General features: G+C 37.9%; 1 protein-coding gene and 1 pseudogene across 23 annotated transcripts in view; one reads left to right on the plus strand and one right to left on the minus strand.

The window, feature by feature from the left end:
• The window catches only part of RABGAP1L (RAB GTPase activating protein 1 like), an 857,048-nt gene that overhangs the window by 139,409 nt on the left and 697,456 nt on the right, over positions 1 to 20,183 (minus strand). The window contains exon 1 of one of the 23 annotated variants that reach the window (XM_054552142.2): positions 5,063 to 5,798. The gene's annotated coding sequence lies outside the window, so the exon portion shown is untranslated. 23 annotated transcript variants of the gene reach the window in all.
• Positions 10,568 to 11,209, plus strand: LOC100452264 (NADH dehydrogenase [ubiquinone] 1 alpha subcomplex assembly factor 4-like; annotated as a pseudogene).

Consider the following 20,183-nt stretch of genomic DNA (forward strand, 5'->3'; position numbering starts at 1 on the left):
TAAATAATTTTTATTTGTCATTTATATCTCAATAAAGTTGGGAAGGAAAGAAACTATTAGATCTCTACAAACTTTGTTCTTTACTATCAGCATTTTGGAATAACTTTTTTTTTTTTTGCAGATCTTACTATATCAATTCAATAAGTAAAGAAGAATGTTGTTTAATCTACTGGGTGTAACAATGGAAACCATTAAAAAGGAAATAGGCAAATAACTGAAGGGAAAATTACTGTGGAATTTCAAATGTTGTGAAGGAAGGAGATAGAAAGTGGAATATACAGTTTTATTATTTTGAGGATTCAAGGGAAAATTCCCCACCTTACCTCTCTACTTGTCCTTTTCTTCATTTTTAAAAAATCATTTGATTTTTTATTTTTTTTTAAACAGGGTCTTGCTCTGTTATCCAGATTGGAGTGTAGTGGCATGATCACAGCTCACTGCAACCTCAACTTATCTTGCCTCAGCCTCCCAAGTACCTGAGACAGTAGGTGTGTACCACTGGGTGTGGCTAAGATTTATATACATAAAATATCCTTCCACCTCCGTCTCCCTAGTCATTTTTTAATATTGTGTTGCGAGTTGTGTAAATGGTGCCAGGATACAATTTCTAATCCCCTTACTCACTAAATCATCTCCTTCCTGATTTTCGTAAAGTCCACACTGAGCAAACCTTGATGCAAAAGCTAGTGAGGGCCATAAAAGAACCACATAAAGAACCTACATTTGTGATGAATTTTATCATGAAGGAGGTGACTTGTGTCTGGATTGTGATCATGTAATCATGCCCCCTTGTATTAATCCTGCAACCAATATACCATGTGAGCTTAGATAGTGAGGCTCTTACTTTATTTGAAAAAAAAAAAAAAAGCATTGGACTAAATGATTGGTTAAGTCTACCGAAGTTTAACAGTCCATGACATCATTTTAAAGCATACTGCTATATAAAAATTGTTATTTCTAATTTTCTTTTTTAACTTTTAAGTTCAGGGGTACATGTGTAGGATGTGCAGGTTTGTTACACAGGCAAACGTGTGCCATGGGGTTTTTTTGTACAGATTATTTCATCACCCAGGTATTAAGCTTAGTATCCATTAGTTATTTTTCCTGATCCTCTCCCTCCTCCCCTCTGCCCTCTGGTAGTCCCCAGTGTGTGTTCTTCCCCTCTATATGACCATCATTTAGCACCCACTTCTAAGTGAGAACACACAGTATTCAGTGTTAGTTTGCTAAGGATAATGGCCTCCAGCTCCATCCATGTCCCTGCAAAGGACACGATCTCATTCTTTTTTATGGCTGTATAGCATTCTGTGGTATATATGTACCACATTTTCTTTTTTCTTTTTTGAGACGGAGTCTCGCTCTGTCTCCCAGGCTGGAGTGCAGTAGCACAATCTCGGCTCACTGCAACCTCTGCCTCCTGGGTTCATGCCATTCTCCTGCCTCAGCCTCCCGAGTAGCTGGGACTACAGGCACCCACCACAACGCCTGGGTAATTTTTTTTGTATTTTTAGTAGAGATGGCGTTTCACTGTGTTAGGCAGGATGGTCTCGATCTCCTGACCTCATGATCCGCCCGTCTCGGCCTCCCAAAGTGCTGGGACTACAGGCGTGAGCCACCGTGCTCGGCCTCACATTTTCTTTAAACAGTCTATCACTGATGGGCACTTAAGTTGATTCCATGTCTTTGCTATTATGAATAGTGTTGCAATGAATATACGCATGCATGTGTCTTTGTAACAGAATGATTTATATTCCTTTTGGTAATCACTAAAGAGATTGCTGGGTCAAATGGTATTTCTGCCATTAGGTCTTTGAGGAATTGCCACACTATCTTTTCCACAATGGTTGAACTAATTTACACTCCCATCAACAGTGTAAAAGTATTCCTTTTTCTCAACAACCTCACCAGCATCTGTTATTGTTTGACTTTTTAATAATAGCCAGAATTGTTATTTTTCAAAGATTATTTGATCTTTAAACCTGCTCAGATGAGACATTTATTACCAGATAGTAGGATCTTTTGCTTTCTTTTTTATTTTCCTGTAGTAATAATAAGTGTCTCAGGCCAGACTTAAGAATCCATTGTGAAGGTCTAATAGTCTAGGTAAGGATAAAAGGCCAAGAGTCAGCAAGCAGTTGGTAATGGTACACATGGCTGAACTATGACATTATAATGACCTTCATTTTATTTTCACAACCTCTAGAGTTAAATATAAGAAGACTCTCCAAATCATAGAACTCAGCTGAGTCAGAGAGTCACATACGGAAGAGTTTTTCAATCTTGGCACTATTAGTGTTTTGGAATGGGTGATTCTTTGTTGTGGGGAGCTATCCTGCGCATTTAAAGATGCTTTGCACAATCATTGGCCTCTGCACACCAGATACCAGTAGCATCTCACAACCCAAGGTTATGGCAACCAAAATATCTTCCAGACATTGCTAAATGTCCCCTCAGGGCAAAATCACTCCCTATTGAGGACCATGGATATACAGTATATTAAAATTACCGGTCTAGTGTGTGGCTTATGCCTGTAATCCAATACTTTGAGAAGCCAAGGGCAGGAGGATCACTTGAGCCCAGGAGTTCAAGACCAGCATATGTAATGTAGTGAGACCCCATCTCTACAAAAAAGTTTTAAAAAATTAGCCAGTCATGGTGGCACATGCCTGTAATCCCAACTACTTGGGAGGCTGAGGTAGGAGGATCATTTGAGCCTGGGAGGTCAAGACTGCAATGAGTGCCACTACATCCCAGCCTGGGTGACAAAGTGAGACCCTGCCTAAAAATAAACAATAAAATAATTAAACAATAAAACAAAATAAAATACAATTATAGAGAGGAGTTGTTTTTCACCCCAATTAACTTTTAACTATTAGACTCTTAAAAATATTTTTTATGATTTCAGACCAATCTGATATTGTTTCTGACCCTACTGAAAATTGTCAGTAAATGAGTCACTGAATTAGTATCCGTGAAAAACTTTATTTTGAGAAGGTTCTTGCTCTCATAGATTACAACAAGAATACACACACTGTTAAAATTAGGAAATCACAAATCAGTTACTGACAAGTCACCTGTGGGTGTCTCATTGTTATCAATAATATCAATACATATCAGTATTAATTATATGTTGGTGTAGATATTATTGAAATTCATCAATCAGTTCTATATAGCAATATCTGTGAATTTCAGAGATAGGAGGGTTATAAAGGGTTTTCAGATTCTTATGTATTCCAATCCATGGTTTATTGATGAATTTATCACCAAAAAGATGATAACTATATTTACTCATAAATATAAGATACAATGACTTCACAGAGTATTGGAATTGGCTTTAGAGATTATTATCTAGTGCCTGATTTACAGCTGGGGAAATGAAAGCCTAAGTCTTAGACAAATGAAAAAGCAAAAATAAATTTCATTTTTAAAAATGAGGAAAATAAGAAATGGAGAGGGTAGCAACAGAAGGAAGCAGATACAAAGCCAAGAGAGAAAAATGTCTCTAATGGTGTGTGCAGGGTGTGACAAACCAAAGCCTCATAAATGGTAGCTCTCAGGCCCTGGGACTCATATAGAACAAGAACAAGGGAGGTTCTGGGTATAATTTTACAGCTCTGAACAAAGTCAGTACTTCCTATCAAGGGAAGTTGTTTCTAGTGTAGACCTGTAAAAGCAGATGACAGTGGGCAGACAGAACTTCCCTGGGGCAGTTGTAGAATTCTAGGTTGATATTTTATACCACTTGATTTAACTTGAGATGTTGCTGTTTGGTTGGGTGGGAAGAAGGGTGTACTGAGCTTTTTTTACACTTTTAAATTTTGAAAGTTTTTTTCATGTGTTTATCCTGGGGTTTTTAAACCCAAAGGTGTAACTTTTTTTTTTTTTTTTTTTTTTTTGGAGACAGAGTCTTGCTCTGTCTCCCAGGCTGGAATGCAGTGGGGTGATCTCGACTCACTGCAACCTCCGCCTCCCAGGTTCAAGTGATTCTCCTGCTTCAGCCTCCTGAGTAGCTGGGATTACACGTGCGCACCAGCACGCCCGGCTAATTTTAGTATTTTTAGTACAGATGGGGTTTCTCCATGTTAGCCAGTCTGGTTTCAAACTCCTGACCTCAGGTGATCTGCCCATCTCAGCCTCCCAAAGTGCTGGGATTACAAGTGTGAGCCACTGCACCCGGCCTCAAAGGTCTAACTTTTAATGTAAAATACATAAAATAGAAAAGTAAAAGGTATGTCCAGTAAAACAGTGGTTGACCTTTGGATGCTTCTGTTCAAGTTTAAGTTGTATTTTAAAACTGTCCAGGTATTCCAATGTGTAATTGGTTAGTCTAATCTGAGAGCATTTGTATGGGGCTAGAAGTATATAATATTTTAAAAATAAGAGCACAAGTTGTCTTTCTTTGTTTTCTTTCTTTTTTTTTTTTTTTGAGAGGGAGTCTTGCTTTGTCACCCAGGCTGGAGTGCAGTGGCACAATCTCGGTTCACTGCAACCTCCGCCTCCTGGGTTCAAGCAATTCTCTGCCTCAGCCTCCCGAGTAGCTGGGACTACAGGCGCCCGCCACCATGCCTGGCTAATTTTTTGTAGTTTTAGTAGAGATGGGGTTTCACCATCTTGGCCAGGCTGGTCTTGAACTCCTGACCTTGTGATCCACTCGCCTTGGCCTCCCAAAGTGCTGGGATTACAGGCGTGAGCTACTGCGCCCAGCTTGTCCTTCCATTTTAACTGGCCAACTGAAAAAGCTACGCTCTGTCAGTACAAACAAAAATAAGTCATTGCATGAACACCAAGCCATCATTAAAAATAGGCTTAAAGAAACTTCAAATACTAAAAAGTAGTTTATATAACTTTACCTTTTCAAGTGGGACTTCAGTTAAATTCAAGAGAACACACAAGTTGCTAAGTGCTTCCTATGTACAAAGCAGAGTGCTACACATCTGGGGTAGCAGAATGAAAAACTCAAGAACTCGTATTTCTATAAATAGTCTATAGTAACAAACTGAAATTTCTATACATAATGAAAATAAGTGAGTTAATCCCACATTCTCCACACACACAAAAATACCTTTTAATCTAAATCCATTTCAAAATTTCTTTGACTTGAGACTTTCTTTTCAAAAACCTGCTTTAAATAGGCTCTCAAGAGCCACGTCTTTGTTTAATAGGGGCAGAAAACGAGGCCCATAGAAGTGGAATGTTTACTTAAGGATCCTATGACATCACAGGTGGAATTTAGACTTACATAAGAGCTGGAGAGGCCCTCTGGAGTCCTCTAACTTAACTGCTATGTCAAAGGCCTGGTATCACATAGCTATTCAGTGGCAAAATTAAGATGTGTCGCAGCCCTTCTGACTCTTAAGCAAAGGCCCTCATGGAAACTAAAACCATGTCTTGCCCTTGGTTTATGTCTAGGATACAGTTATTCCTAGTGTTCCACAGAGCACAACTGAACTCTTGGAGCTAAATAAGGTGGGAAGAAGCTTCCTCCAGTGTCTTTCAGACTGGAGAAGCTCTAAGCTTTAATGGGGCCATCAGAGTGGTCTACCTGGCTGCCTGGTTCAGATTTGCTATGACCCTCCAGAACAAGGCAGAAAATAGATTGGTCTCTACTACTAGAATATATGACCTACGCTCAATGGTAATTTGACTTCCCACACTTAATATAAAGTCAGGTTCCTGATTTTATGTAATTTGTTCTTTATTGAGAATATCATAGGGAAAATATATAACTTGAAAAGGGTTTACATAGGAAAGAAAGAGGGAGCATTAAAAAACACATTTATGGGCTGGGTGTGGTGGCTCACTCCTGTAATCCCAGCACTTTGGGAAGCCAAGGCGGGTGGATCACTTGAGGTCAGGAGTTCGAGACCAGCCTGGCCAACATGGCGAAACCCCGTCTCTACTAAAAATACAAAAATTAGCCAGGTGCGGTGGTACGTGCCTGTAATCCCAGCTACTCAGGAGGCTGAGGCAAGAGAATCACTTGAATCCTGGAGGCAGAGGTTACAGTGAGCCAAGATCACTGCGCTCCAGCCTGGGTGACAGAGTGAGACAACGTCTCAAGAAAAAAAAATAATAATAAAATAAAAGCATTTATATTGAGTCTACTGCAGTTATAATTTAAAAGGTAATAGTTTTTTTTTTCAAATTCACTGGTGGAATCTACAAATCTGTCATTCATTTCCTGCTTGCTTAGGCCCTTAAGGGTCTAATTGATTTCCTGAGCTGAAACTAGATAATGGAAAATACTTAGAATAATAATCATCCAGTGAGATGGGCATTTGGCATCTATGAACCCAAAATATATTCTTTCTCATAATTCCCTTCAGTAATTTATATGGTTTCTAAAGGAATAATCTCACTTTTACAATGAAAGGTCTTCGCTTAATAAAACATAGTAAGGCATTTCACCTAGTGTTTTATGAATAAAGGCACGCCTCTGTGACATTCTCTAGCCTCAACACCTACGTAATATGAGGCCTGGAAGTGTATTACCTGTTTTCCTGCCAAACAATTCATTCATGAAGTCAATGAACAAAAAATAAAAACAAAAACATGAGGTCAATATTATTACTGTGACAAACCTGAGATTTTTATATTTAAGTGATGGAAATCTGTTATTTAAGCTTATTATACCACCTCTTTGCAATACTGTCCCAAAGCTGCAGAGGCCCAAATTAGTTAAGGCAAACTACAGTGTGCTGATGCTGGATGTACTATGGGCAGCCTGCAATCTGACATTCATTATACTTCTCAAAGCCTCATTCCCACCAATTTCTTTATCTCTGTGGACTGTACATCATTATTGACCATAAGCATTCCTCTGTCACATCTGTTGTACGATGGAGGGTCCAAACTGTATTTAGCCTAGGAGAAGCATTATTCAGAAGATAAACATGCCAGAGGAAAACCCCAAATGCAGACAGAGCCAAACATGACTTTGAGGTAATCTGTACCATACCTCCCTTTCCTTTAGCAAAGCTCATCAAGAGATAGCTTAGAAAATAGTCTACCAGAGCCAGGTTTGGGCTTTGGAATAAAGCTAGCCTTTTTGGGTTTTTTTGTTGTTGTTTTTTGTTGTTGTTTTTTTTTTTTTGAGATGGAGTGGAGTCTCGCTCTGTCACCCAGGCTGGAGTGCAGTGGCGCCATCTCGGCTCACCGCAACCTCTGCCTCCCAGGTTCAAGCAATTCTCCTGTCTCAGCCTCCCGAGTAGCTGGGACTACAGGTGTGCGCCACCATGCCTGGCTAATTTTTTGTATGTTTAGTAGAGACAGGGTTTCACCGTGTTAGCCAGGATAGTCTTGATCTCCTGACCTCGTGATCCGCCTGCCTCAGCCTCCCAAAGTGCTGGGATTACAGGCGTGAGCCACTGCAACCAGCCCAAAGCTAGCCTTTGAAATGAGACCTAGGTTTTCAAGGAACTCACCTCACACAGCTCACTTGTGAGTTATATATAACTCCGAAACCTAAGCCTAGAAGATTTCAATTTCTTTTAAAATAATATCTGTAAAATATGGTTTATATAGAAAATAAAGCTCAGTATAATATATAATTTGACTAGATGATGTCAATCATGTTTTACTGGATGTTAAAAAAAAAAACAACAACCCAGCCTCCTTTCTTTCAAGCGGCATTCTTATCATATTATGCAAATTATTACCTTTTTATAATTGAGACACCAATCAGTGATAAAGCCATTTTATGTGTTTTGGCACAGAGCATTAATGTAATTTTTGCTACTCTAAATGTCTCAATCCACAACAGAATCAGCAATAATACAGTTTCATTCCTTTTAGAAACATTAAAAACAAAACAAAGCAAAACATTTAATTTCATTTCCTAAAGATAAATAACAAACTTCTGCTAAAAATGATCAATATTATCTTTAAAGAAACTTGATTATCCTAACAATATAGAAACATTTTTCTACTAATGATACTCCTTTACAGTCATTAAAATCAGTTGTTTAAATTTTTCTTCATGGGTTCTACTTTTTTTTGTTTTTATTTTTTTTGAGACCAAATCTTGCTCTGTCACCCAGGCTGGAGTGCAGTGGCATGATCTCAGCTCACTGCAGCCTCTGTCTCCTGGGTTCAAGTGATTCTCTTTCCTCAGCCTCCCGAGTAGCTGGCATTACAGGCCCACACCAACACGCCCAGCTGATTTTTTTGTATTTTTAGTAGCGATGGGGTTTCACTATGTTGGCCAGGCTGGTCTCGAACTCCTGGCCTCAAGTGATCAGCCCACCTCAGCCTCCCAAATTGCTGGGATTACAGGTGTGAGCCACCATGCCCAGCCGGGTTCCACTTTTATCACAGATAAATCTTTTTATAATACACTATACATAAGGCAGAAGCATTCCTTGACCTCAGCAGGCTTACAACAAGTCCCTGAAGTCATCTAAGAAAGAAAAAACTGGACCATGTAACTTACTGGCAAAAAGAAAAAGCATGACAAGCCAGTAACAGAGAGTCACAGTCTTATTGCACTTGATGATGGATGCTACGGACTCCTGATGCTGACTTGCAGCATTTCTGTTGTGTGCTTTTCTACTCAGAATGTGAAGTGATGGGAATCACAGAAGTAATTCCCCACACTCTTGAATCCTCCGACACTCTTCAGAGACCTTAACCAATATGTTTCTTCTCTGTGGTTCTCAAAGTTACTTTTTCTAGGTAAAAGTTTACAAAAGTACAATCAATTAAATAAAAAGTAAATAACAGCTTTCCACACTGTTAAATTAAAAGAATTAATTGAAAGGTAAGTTCTAGTGTATAGCAACTTAAAAGGTAAACTACCTTTATTCAGTCTTGGATAAAACTGCCAATGGAACAAAATTGGGTTAATTTAAGTGAAACTCTAGAAAAACTAAAGTAGTCAAAGAATTCCAGTGTTACTTGATTGCACTATCATCTCAGAAATTTCTCTCATGACCATTTAAATCCAGGTCACATAAACCCAGGAATTTTTAGAAAGGTAGGAGTTAATTTCCTAAGACATCCAAAGAAAAGGCCAGGTGTGGTGGCACACATCGTAATCCCAACACTTTGGGAAGCTGAGGTGGGAGGACTGCTAGAGCCCAGGAGTTCGAGACCAGCCTGGGCAACCACAGAGAGACTCTGTCTCTATCAAAAAAAAAATTAAAAAAAAAAAAGCTGTGCATGGTGGTGCACGTCTGTAGCCAAGCTCCTCAGGAGACTGAGATGGGAAGATTGCTTGAGCCTGGAAGGTCAAGGTTGCAGTGAGCGGAGATTGTACTCCAGCACGGGCGACAGAGCAAGGGCTTGTCTCAAAAAAAAAAAAAAAAAAAGAAAAGAAAAAAAGAAGGAAATGGCAACTTCTTCATTGAAAATACAAGATTATTTAAAACAGAAATGCCCAAAAATTGCTTCTAAGACTATAATATGAAAGAGGGAAAGACTGAGACAGGTATAAAAAATTCATTCTCTGCACAATTGGAGAAAGTAATGAAAAGACAGCAGAGCATATTCTACTTATGGCACCAATGGAAATGATGCAGCCTCTGGCTGACACATGACACTGTTCCACCGGCTCTGCAGCTGCTTTGGCTCTACCTGTCACACCCAGACTGGAGGGAATATGGCTCCCATCTCTAAAGCCTCTGAAAGCCCACATGTATTAAAGTTTTAGAACGTAATTTTGCTCTATTAGTTTCTACTCCTATATAACAAATTTAGCAGCTGAAAACAATATCCATTTATTATCTCACATCTCTGTAGGTCAGGGGTCCCAAGTGGGCTCTGCTCAGGGTATCACAAAGCTGAAATCAAGATGCCTGTTGGGCTGGACTCTCATCTGGAGACTGGGGAAGAATCCACTCTCAACCTCTTTCAGGTTTTTGACAGAGCTAGTAGTTCCTTGAGGTTGCAAGGATTTGGCCAGTTCCCTTGCTAGCTGTCAGCTGGGAGCTGCCCTCAGCTCCTCAAAACTACTTGCCTTCTTTCTCGAGTGGTCTCCTCCACTTTCAAAGCAGCTATTGCACATTGAGTCCTTCTCATACTTCCAATCTCTTTGACTTTCCCTCCTGCCATTAGCCAAAGAAAGCTCTCTGCTTTCAAGGCTCATATGATTCGATTAGGCCCACTCAGATAATCTAGGCTTGAATTTCCTATTTTAAGGTCAACTGTGCCATATGGCAAAACATAATCACAGAATCAGTAATAGAGCATCATATTCATCATGATTCCAGGAATTACGGTGGGACATCTTTGGGGAAGGGAGGTATTTAAGAAATTACGCCTACTGCATTTACTGAAAACTTAAGGTAAACATAATAACAAAAGCCAAATAGTGTTGTCAACTTGTTCAAATGTAAAACAAAGATGTTCTAAATTCCTCATACTTAGATGAGTACCATATGCAAATGGTACAAAATACAAAAGGTATAAAAGATATACAGGAAAAAGCAAGGCTTCTTTCTAATAATGTCCCTCAGCCTCAGTTCTGTTCCCTGGGAATAATAACTGTTTACTAGTTTCTCATGTGTCCTTCCAGAAATATCCACATTTATTAAAGCATATGTATTTGGGAGGACTGAGTTGATTTATTCCTGAAAGGTTTGGTAGAATTCCCCTGTTAAATCACCAAGGCCTCAGTAGAAGAAAGTTATTCTAGGGTACCCCGGAGGTTTCCTGCACTGGTGTTCCCACGTGTGGCGTGAACCTGAGGGCATCATGTTATGAGGAGATGGAGGCTGCGGTGACTCGCAGCATCAGGAATTTCAACCTAGAGAACTGAGTGGAATGGGAAATCAACAAGATGAAGCCCTCTCCTGCTCCCAGACACCCCTCTACCAACAGCCTCCTGCGAGAGCAGATTAGTTTCTATCCAGAAATTAAGGGGGAGATTGCTCATAAAGATGACAAGTTGCTGTCATTTCTAAAAGATGTGTATGTTGATTCCAAAGATCCTGTGTCTTCCGTGCAGGTAAAAGCTGCTGAAACATGTCAAGAGCTGAAATAATTCAGATTGCCTTTCGGCCATCACTTTAATATGATAAATATTAAGATCACTCCCAAAGGCAAAATTTCCATTGTAGAAGCATTGACACTTCTCAATAATCATAAACTTTATCCAGAAACATGAACTGCTGAGAAAATAGCCCAAGAATACCATTTAGAACAGAAAGATGCGAATTCAGAAGTCAAAATCTTCCCTCCTGAAGACAAGAAAGCAATACAATCAAAGTGAAGAAAATCACAATTTCCTATGTATACTTCTCATCCTGTATATTTTCTTTTTCACATATTAAATTATGTTAATTACCATGTGTTTAATGCTAATTGTGAGAGCATACTCTTAATATTTATTGAGCTCCCCAACTTTTCAGGATTGCCATAGAATGTATTTTGTTTTCTTTTAATTTGGCATAGGCATATTTTATATGTACATGTCAGCATGACTAATCAGTACAACTGTACCTTTATTATAAGTAAAAGAGCGTGTTATTTTAGACACATCATACCAACTTTTAAATTGGTCATATGGCCCCTTGGGAAACATCCTGAATCCCTCATTTAAGTTTTACTGTTCAGTTTAGGTGTTTAGTTCATTCCTCATATGTGATAGTGAAAGTAAAAGCTTTCCTGACTCTTAAGACTGTGACATTTTCTTGTTAGGGAAAGAGACTTGATAGTGAGGTAGACTAACAGTATTTCCCAAATAAAGGCACACAGGAAAAAATTACAAATCAGTAGAATCTAATTAAAATTACTACTCCAGGGAGTAAGAAGTATCGAGGACTTATTTTATTTTGAATTGGTTTTAAGTATGGAATAATTGTTTTTACAGTTATAAAAAGTAATTAGTGGTGTTTACAAAATGTTGGGAATTTTTGCTTTGACAAACAAATAGGTAAGTCCCATGGCCTTCAGGGAGGCAGGCAGCAGTAGAAACTTTCGAAAAAGTTACATTTCTCTGGACTTAACATGGAAATAGAAACATTTAAAGAATAATTAAATAAGAAAACCATGGTAAATGAAATTTAGTGATTATAGTTTTGGATGTTAACGCTAGTTGAGAGAAGAGAGAAAAAACATCAAGTAGAAGCAGAGAACAGGATCATTGGAAGGGAGCTGAGAAACTGCTGCTTCATCCATTTTAGCAAACTTATGAGCACACCATGTACCAGCACTAGGATCTTGAGTGAGATTGTGTGAGTTTAGCTCTGCCTAATATATTATTATTGTGGGATCTTTGGGAGAATGTGTATCCTCTTTGAGACTGAATTTCTTCTATAAAATAAGCACACTGCTACCTTACTTAAATTTAAGGGTTATCATGAAGATAAATGAAACAGTAAAGGACTACAAAGGGCCAAGCAAATATGAATTATTTATGCAGTGGAGAAACAGGTACCTGGGGAGAATATATGATCTATGGTTCTATAGTTTATGACCTAACCAGGCCCAGAATTTAGGTTTTCAAATCCTAGTAATGAGTTTTTTCTGTTGTGCCGAAAAGTAGCACACCTCAGGAGAGGGAAAAGGTGTGAACTGTGGGTATATTGGGGTTATCAGTGCTTCTGAGGGAAGACAGGCATCACTACTTCCCAGAGATGCCCCTGGAAATGATATAGAAGATGCTGAAGAATTCAACATGATGACGGAAGGAGGGATTTGTAGTAATGCTAAGAATAGAAAAATGGACCAAGTGGAAAATTTGTAAGCATGTCTTTGAATGTAGATTTGTTATGTGAATAAACTATATACCTAGTTTATTTTTGGTTTAACATAATAATTCTTTTGAGAAAACATGAAATAACTACTCAACATAAAATGCATTTTAAAACTCCTATAAATCAGTCAAAACTTTATTTGTTTTATCATAATAGTCACTATTTGAGTCACTAGTGCTATTTCTGAGCCATCTCCTATTGGTATCTACATTGTGGTTAGGCAGCTGTTATATGGTTTCACATGACAAAATAAAGGACTTCCTATATATAAAAAAAAAGCAAGTTATTCTGTGATAATAGTTTAGACTTTCTAGTTATCTAAAGTTAGTATTGATTTTTTCAATTTTCCTAGAAAATCATCCATTTCTTCTAGGTTCTCAAATTAATTTGCACAGGATTGAGCAAAATATTTTCTTAGGATTCTCTTCTTTTCTATTTTTATCATTTACCCATTATTTCTTGGTTTATGCTCTTTCCTGTCTACTTTTTGATTTTATAAACTTAATACCCTATTTTAAAAAAATCAGCTCTTTTATTTAGCTGATCAATTTTTGTCTAATTTATTAACTTTTATTCCCTTCTTTTTTTTATGTTTACTGATCATTTTTCTAACTTTGAGTTAGATATTTAATGGAGTTATTTTCTTTCTTCATTAAGATAAGTGCCTCTGAACTCTATTTTAGCTCTGTCTCACAAGTTCTGATATATAGTGTTTTCATTATGCTTTTGTTTTAGATTTTCTATAACTTGTTTGGTTTCTTCTGATCTAAGAATTATTTTAGTAGAAAATTTAAAATGTCCAGGTGATGATATTCTTTTTCCTAAGTTCTAGTTTTATTGCAATGAGATCACAGAATGCTGTATATATTTACTTCACCTTTTGAAATTCTTTGAAATTTTCTTTATGGTCTATTTTTGTGAATGTTTTATTTGACATTCTTAGTTTTCAGGATACAAAGCTTGACAAATCTCAAATATTTACTTCATTCATTATTTTATTTGGGTTTTCTTTCTCTTAGTTGTTGTCCACTTGATCTCTTATGAACTAAGAGAAGTGAATAAACATTCTTATCACTGCTATGTAACTATTATTCTTCATATTTTCTGTAGTTTTTGCTTTATGGATGTTTAATGCTATACTGTTGCTTTGAATTATTCCTCATTGCCTTATTTAAAGCTTTTCCATTAAATTCAATCTTGTCTGATAGTAAAGATATAATCTCTACTTTTTTCTTCATGTTTTCTCATGTTTTCCATCTTGTCTGTGTGATTCCTCATTGAGTCTATTACCCTTCTTCTTCTTCTTTTTTTTTTTTTTTTGAGACAGATTCTCACTGTGTCACCCAGGCTGGAATGCAATGGCTCGATCTCAGCTCACTGCAACCTCCACCTCCCAGGTTCAAGCAATTCTCCTGCCTCAGCCTCCCAAGTAGCTGGGATTACAGGTGCCTGCCACCATGCCCAGCTAAATTTTTTTTTTTTTTTTTGTATTTTTAGTAGAGACAGGGTTTCGAGCTCCTGACCTCAGGTGATCCGCCCGCCTCAGCCTCCCAAAGTGCTGGGATTACAGGCGTGAGTCACCGTGCCCAGCACCCCTGCTTCTTCTTTATACCCTAGGAAGGCCAAGAAAGCTCCTGCTGCCAGTCCACAAATCCTATCCCATAAACTGGGCATTATTGGTTTTGCCCCCTAGAAAGTTCTGCCAGCTTTGTGCGAGATCTGCAGCCATGGGCATTTTTAACTGCATTTATCATTCTTCATCACATTTTGTAGTCTGGAGTTGTGCATATATCTTTCTTTGAAGATAGGGTTCATGTTTCTACCATTTTGCTCTCCCAGTGCAGTTGGATAATTTGTAAGGGAGAAGGAAAATAATGCTGTAATCTTTGTTCTGTCATTTTAAAAATCAGAATCTAGAATTTATTTTTTGCCAATTCTCCTCCTCTATCCCATACTCTATGTCATGCTTTCTGGCCAAATGCTATGCTGTTCTGTGCTCTGTAGATGTTCTAGATAACAGTATGTTCTGGTCCTTAGTCCCCTAAATGTGAATGGCCTATCTAATATAGAATAATAGTTAAGCTTTCCTTAGTTCTGATGAGCAACATTATGCATATATTATCTGGTTCCTTGAAATTCCTCCCATAGTTTCTTGGCTGTTCTACACTGTCTATATCTATCTCTCCCAGAAATTTCTGGAAATCCGACTCTTGTCTCTAACTTGTATCTCCCTCTTCAGTTCAGTTTAGTCTGCCTGAAAAAATATTTTTACCAGGCAGTTCAAAGCTGCTGCTAAACCTTAAGACAGAACCATAGCTGGGCCACATTATGTACTCAATAGTGTTTCACCTATTATATACAGAGCCCTCTCCCGGGAATTGGTGAGGCACACCAAGATGAGTGCTTCAGGAACTCAAAATCTAATAGGGGAGAAAGAAAAAATATTGTTCTGAAGCTATTTTGCTAAATGCACATTTCCATGTAGTCTCCTCAGTGCCAACGTGTGCTATTAGTGTTAGCCATCTTTCTCTGAGCCCTCCCTGTAATGCATCACCTCTCTTAAACAATTAGGATTATATACATTGCTTTTTCCTATTCAAGGTCAATATATTCTTGGGTGGCCACAAAACTGCTATTGTTAATCAGTCCTTGCCTTGGTTACAGAGCTAACAGAATAAACACTGAACTCATAGAACAGCTGTATAAATTAGGATCCTTTGACCACAAAGAATAGAGACTCAGCAAAGTTGTCTCAAGTATCTGTGTGTAGATGTGCATGTGAGAGGGGTAACTGGGAACAGTTATTGTAAGGTTTCACATGAAAACAAGGAACAAAGGTATGTTTTGTGCCTAGGCCTTATGGGAACTCATGGAAAGTAGTTTAACCAGGTCTCATGAAAAGTATAGGAACACAGTTGGAGAATTTCAAGTTGTAATTTCAAGTTGTTCAGAATCCAATAGATAAGTAATGATGTAATTAGTTCTTTATCCCCTTGGCAGCAGTAATTTGTTGACCATCTTCTTCCCCCACAGATACAATTTAAATATATGTATCTACCCCCACCCCTACCAACACACACACACACACACACACACACACACACACACGTAAAAAAGTTCATGACTTAGCTCCTACTTACTTGTCACTCTTGCTTACTCATGGCTTCTACTGACTCATGTCATTTTTGTCTGCCTCTTTTTCTGGTTAAGCAATTGGTGTTTGCTCCTATCAAATAATACTCTCTATTTCAAATTAAAAATTTCCTAAGAAAGAACATCTGATCAGTCCACTATGTCACTATTATCAGTTACATAAAACACTTGTACTAGGTTGTTAAATCTGTCAGCCTTCAATCTACCTGAATGCTTTAGGTCAAATGTTCTGAGATGTGGTCAAGATGGTAAAGTCATGCAATACAGAACATGGCCATCTATATGTATCTAGCTAGAGTTGGTATCCTTAGCAAGAGGCTACAGGTAGGACCCCTTAGGAAAGGACTCTGGGTATACAGAAACTCCGAGATTTCACCTATCCAATATAGTATAATTGTTAAGCTTTCCTCAGTTCCGATGACCAACATTATGCATTTTACCCTAGGTTCTCTGATTAGCAAAAAACATTAGTCTTGTGAAACAGATATGCTCATTTTATTGCATTTTAAGTATTTCTTTTATACTTACACATAATCACTGCCAAGATAAATGTCCATATGCTATACCACCAAAGGCATGAGAACTTAGCCTGGCCAGCTAGAAACTTTTTGGAAAGAGCTATATCAAATAGCTATTACTGCTAGTTTTCAAGGGGTTAAAGGGATTGATATATCTACTTCTATAAAGAGACCATCCATTCACTAGGGTCAAGCACTAGTATACCTAGAAGAAATTAGGGCTTACTTATAATTACATTTCTGCCACCTAAGACCACACAGACAAAAGATTTTTTATTTCACTTTTGACAAATCAGCACTGAATTTAGGTCTGCTCATAACAATCCCTACGAGAATAGCTTTTATTATCATCCTATAAAATGGGAAAGAAAATAATTCTAGATGCTAACAATGCCATCATTCTAGATTAGGGGTACACTAGATTAAGAGAATAAACTCCTATTGTTTTAGAATTTCAGCCAGAACACAGCTGTAAACTTCAGCCTGGCCTGGCATCTGAACTGAGGCAATAAATGCCATATTTGGCATAGCATTTGTTTGCCCAAATCTAACCATATGCCACTGGAATTGAAGAGGAGGCAATTCTCCACAGGGCCAGAATGTATTCCTTTAAAGCTCTCGTGGGGGCATGCTCTTCCACCTGTCCCTGTGTGTGAGATTTGCCCAATTCTTGCAAAACTATAAACTCTACCAATCATAAAAATAATCTGAAAATTTTTAGAGTACACAAGTTGAAGATATATTCATCAAACAAAGGTGATAACAACTTAAGATCCTTACACAATAAACATCATAATGAGAAGTTTCTCATAAAAATATTTTCAATTTCCAGGTAATAACCTATATCTTATAGACATATTACTGATGTGGTTAAAAATAAATTCTTTATAGTGAATAATACAGAAAATTCATTCTACAAGGAACTTTTTTTTTTTTTGAGACCGAGTTTTGCTCTTGTTGCCCAGGCCGGAGTGCAATGGCACGATCTCGGCTCAGTGCAACCTCTGCCTCCCGGGTTCAAGCGATTCTTCTACCTCAGCCCCCCAAGTAGCTGGAATTACAGGCATGTGCTACCACGCCCAGCTAATTTTTGTATTTTCAGTAGAGATGGGGTTTTACCACGTTGGCCAGGCTGGTCTTGAACTCCTGACCTCAGGTGATTTGCCCACCTTGGCCTCCCAAACTGCTGGGATTACAGGCATGAGCCACTGTGCCCCGGCTGGAACATATTTTTATGAATCAGATACATACCACACTAATTTCAGCATTCATTTGGTTTTCATCCAAGGAGTTACAGAGCACTTATAATATCATTTTGCCAGGAATCATGCTGGGTGTTCAGCATATGGAACTGAATTTACCTCATACCTTCCCTCAAGAGAAGGAGCGATGAAGCCAACAATGCAAAAAGACTGATAAGTAAATATAACAGAGAACAATGTCAGAGTATGTCTAGTTGGCTAATCCACTGGCCAAAGATACAGAAGGCACATTCTGGCTTCAGCATGTCCTATCAGAGATATGTCACACTTTGCATACTCTCAAAAGCGTTTACCTCAAGAGATACCATGGAATCTACTATCAGATGTACAAAGGAAGAAAACGTATTTCTCAACTTTGATTTATGATTATTTTGTATCCCAGTGTAAAAACTTGATTATTAAACTGGGCAAGAAGAGAGAGATCAAGATTGTCTTCAAGTCTCTGTTTTACAATGAGGGTGCTATTAGCAAGTGGAAAGAAATAGCTATAGAAGAATACATCTTTGAAATGAATTACTGGGTCAGACAGAGGGAGAGAGAAAAACAGATTATCTGATATGGAGCATAGAAAGAAAGTATATCCTTCAACTCCTCTCTCATACCTCAAACATCTTAGCTTCCCTCACTCCCTGTACAAACCTCCTAACATCCTAATCTACTCAAGTTGCCTGGTCATGTATGACAGAAAATACATGTTGAAAAAAAAGAGAGAGAAAAGAAATGAATGGGAATAAAATTATGTTCTTGATACAACCTTGAAATAAAATTAACATCTTTTAATATATGCTAGCTGCTGAAGCAGTTGAATTACAGAATCTGAATGATTTGAAATAATAGTTTATTTTTTTGTTCATGCAAAGTTCAGATGGCAGAAAAGTAGGCATGGGGATTCTGAACCATGCAGTCATTTTAGGAATTTCAACTGAAGGTGGTTCTGTCACTCTCAGTGTGTGGCTTCCGAAGTCACTTTGGGTGCCAATATCCAGTTGACACAAGGGATAGACAGCATGAAAGCCGCATAAGGAATTTTTTTTTATATAACCAGACCAAAGGAAGAAATATACATCACTTTTATTCCCATTCCTTGACCCAGTCTCAGTCACATGCCTATACTAATAAAAACGAATTTTTATTTCACTTTTGACAATTCAGAACTGATTTTAGTTTGCTCATCACAATCTCTATGAGAACAGGTTTTATTATCATCTTATAAAACAGAAAAGAAAATAATTTTAGAAGCCAGAGGAGGCTGGGAAATATAGTCCAGCTGTGTCAGCAGAAAGAAAAAAAAAATAGATTTGGTGAACAGTTAGCCAATCTCTGCCACAGTGTCTCTCTCTGAATATTTTACTTTATCTGCAAATTCATCCAGCTCTTCTGTCCCAGGAATGTGAATTTAAATAAATGGTGTATTTATTGCATTGAAATTCTACTACTTAAAAAATTTGCCTCTCAGTGAAATTTGCTATAAATTGAATTGCCTATAAAAGGTAAATTTTCATTATCATTACATCCTGACTTGTTCGATTATGAGTTCAACTAACTAAGAATATTTTAAAAACCTCTTTAGTTTTATTATATCAAACAGTGGTACTATCTCCACTAGCATTCTTTATTTATCAAACTTAATATTTCTAAAACTGAACTCCTGATCATTCCCCCCTCCAAATTTCCTCCTGACTTCCTCAGCTCAGAAAAAAAGACTTCTGGACAAGCAGTTTTTCAAGTCAGGTGCTTAGGAATAACCCTTTATATTTTACTCACTCTCAAGTCTTTCACCTAATTTATCAGCAGGTTAGATATATTTTACCTTCAAAATGTATCTTTAATCTATTTATTTCTTCCAGTTTCCTCTAATCCAAGTCATATCTCCCTCTCATCTGGATTACTGCTACAGTTTCCTCTCTCCTTCCATCTTTAGAGAGGAACCCTTCAAAAGATTTGCAGGATACAATTCAAACTCTTAACCAAGGCCTTCAAGGACCTGCATGAATCTGGTCCCTGGCTTCATCTCCAACCTCATTTTCCAGCACTTATTTTGTTCTGTGTGTACCAGCCTTTTATTTTTTTGAAAAAGGCTAAATACCTTTCTTACTGAGGGCCTTGCAATATAGTATTGCTTGTCTAGAGAGTTTTATGCTTTTCTTTTTATAATGAAATGTATTTGCATATAAAAATATAATTGATATATATGACTCCCACCCATTCAAGCACTAAGGCCAAGACAGGCAATTATCCCAACAGCATGTCTGTGGGAAGAACAGGTTTATGGGGGGGATGGGCTTTTTTCTCCTAGTTCACTTATTGAGAGAGAAGTCTTTGAGAGTCCTGGCTTTGCCTTTTGTCTCCTGCACAAGATCTATTAAAGCCCATGGTTTTGGCCACCAGGGATTGGCAAATGCCCAGAGAAAAAAAACACAGATTTAGAATTTACTTCTTCTTTTTTTTTTTTTTTTCCAGACAGAGTTTCACTCTTGTTGCCCAGGCTGGAGTGCAATGGTGCCATCTTGGCTCACTGCAACCTCCGCCTCCCAGGTTCAAGTGATTCTCCTGCC

The sequence above is a fragment of the Pongo abelii genome, chromosome 1, assembly GCF_028885655.2.
Source record: "Pongo abelii isolate AG06213 chromosome 1, NHGRI_mPonAbe1-v2.0_pri, whole genome shotgun sequence".
NCBI lineage: Eukaryota > Metazoa > Chordata > Mammalia > Primates > Hominidae > Pongo > Pongo abelii.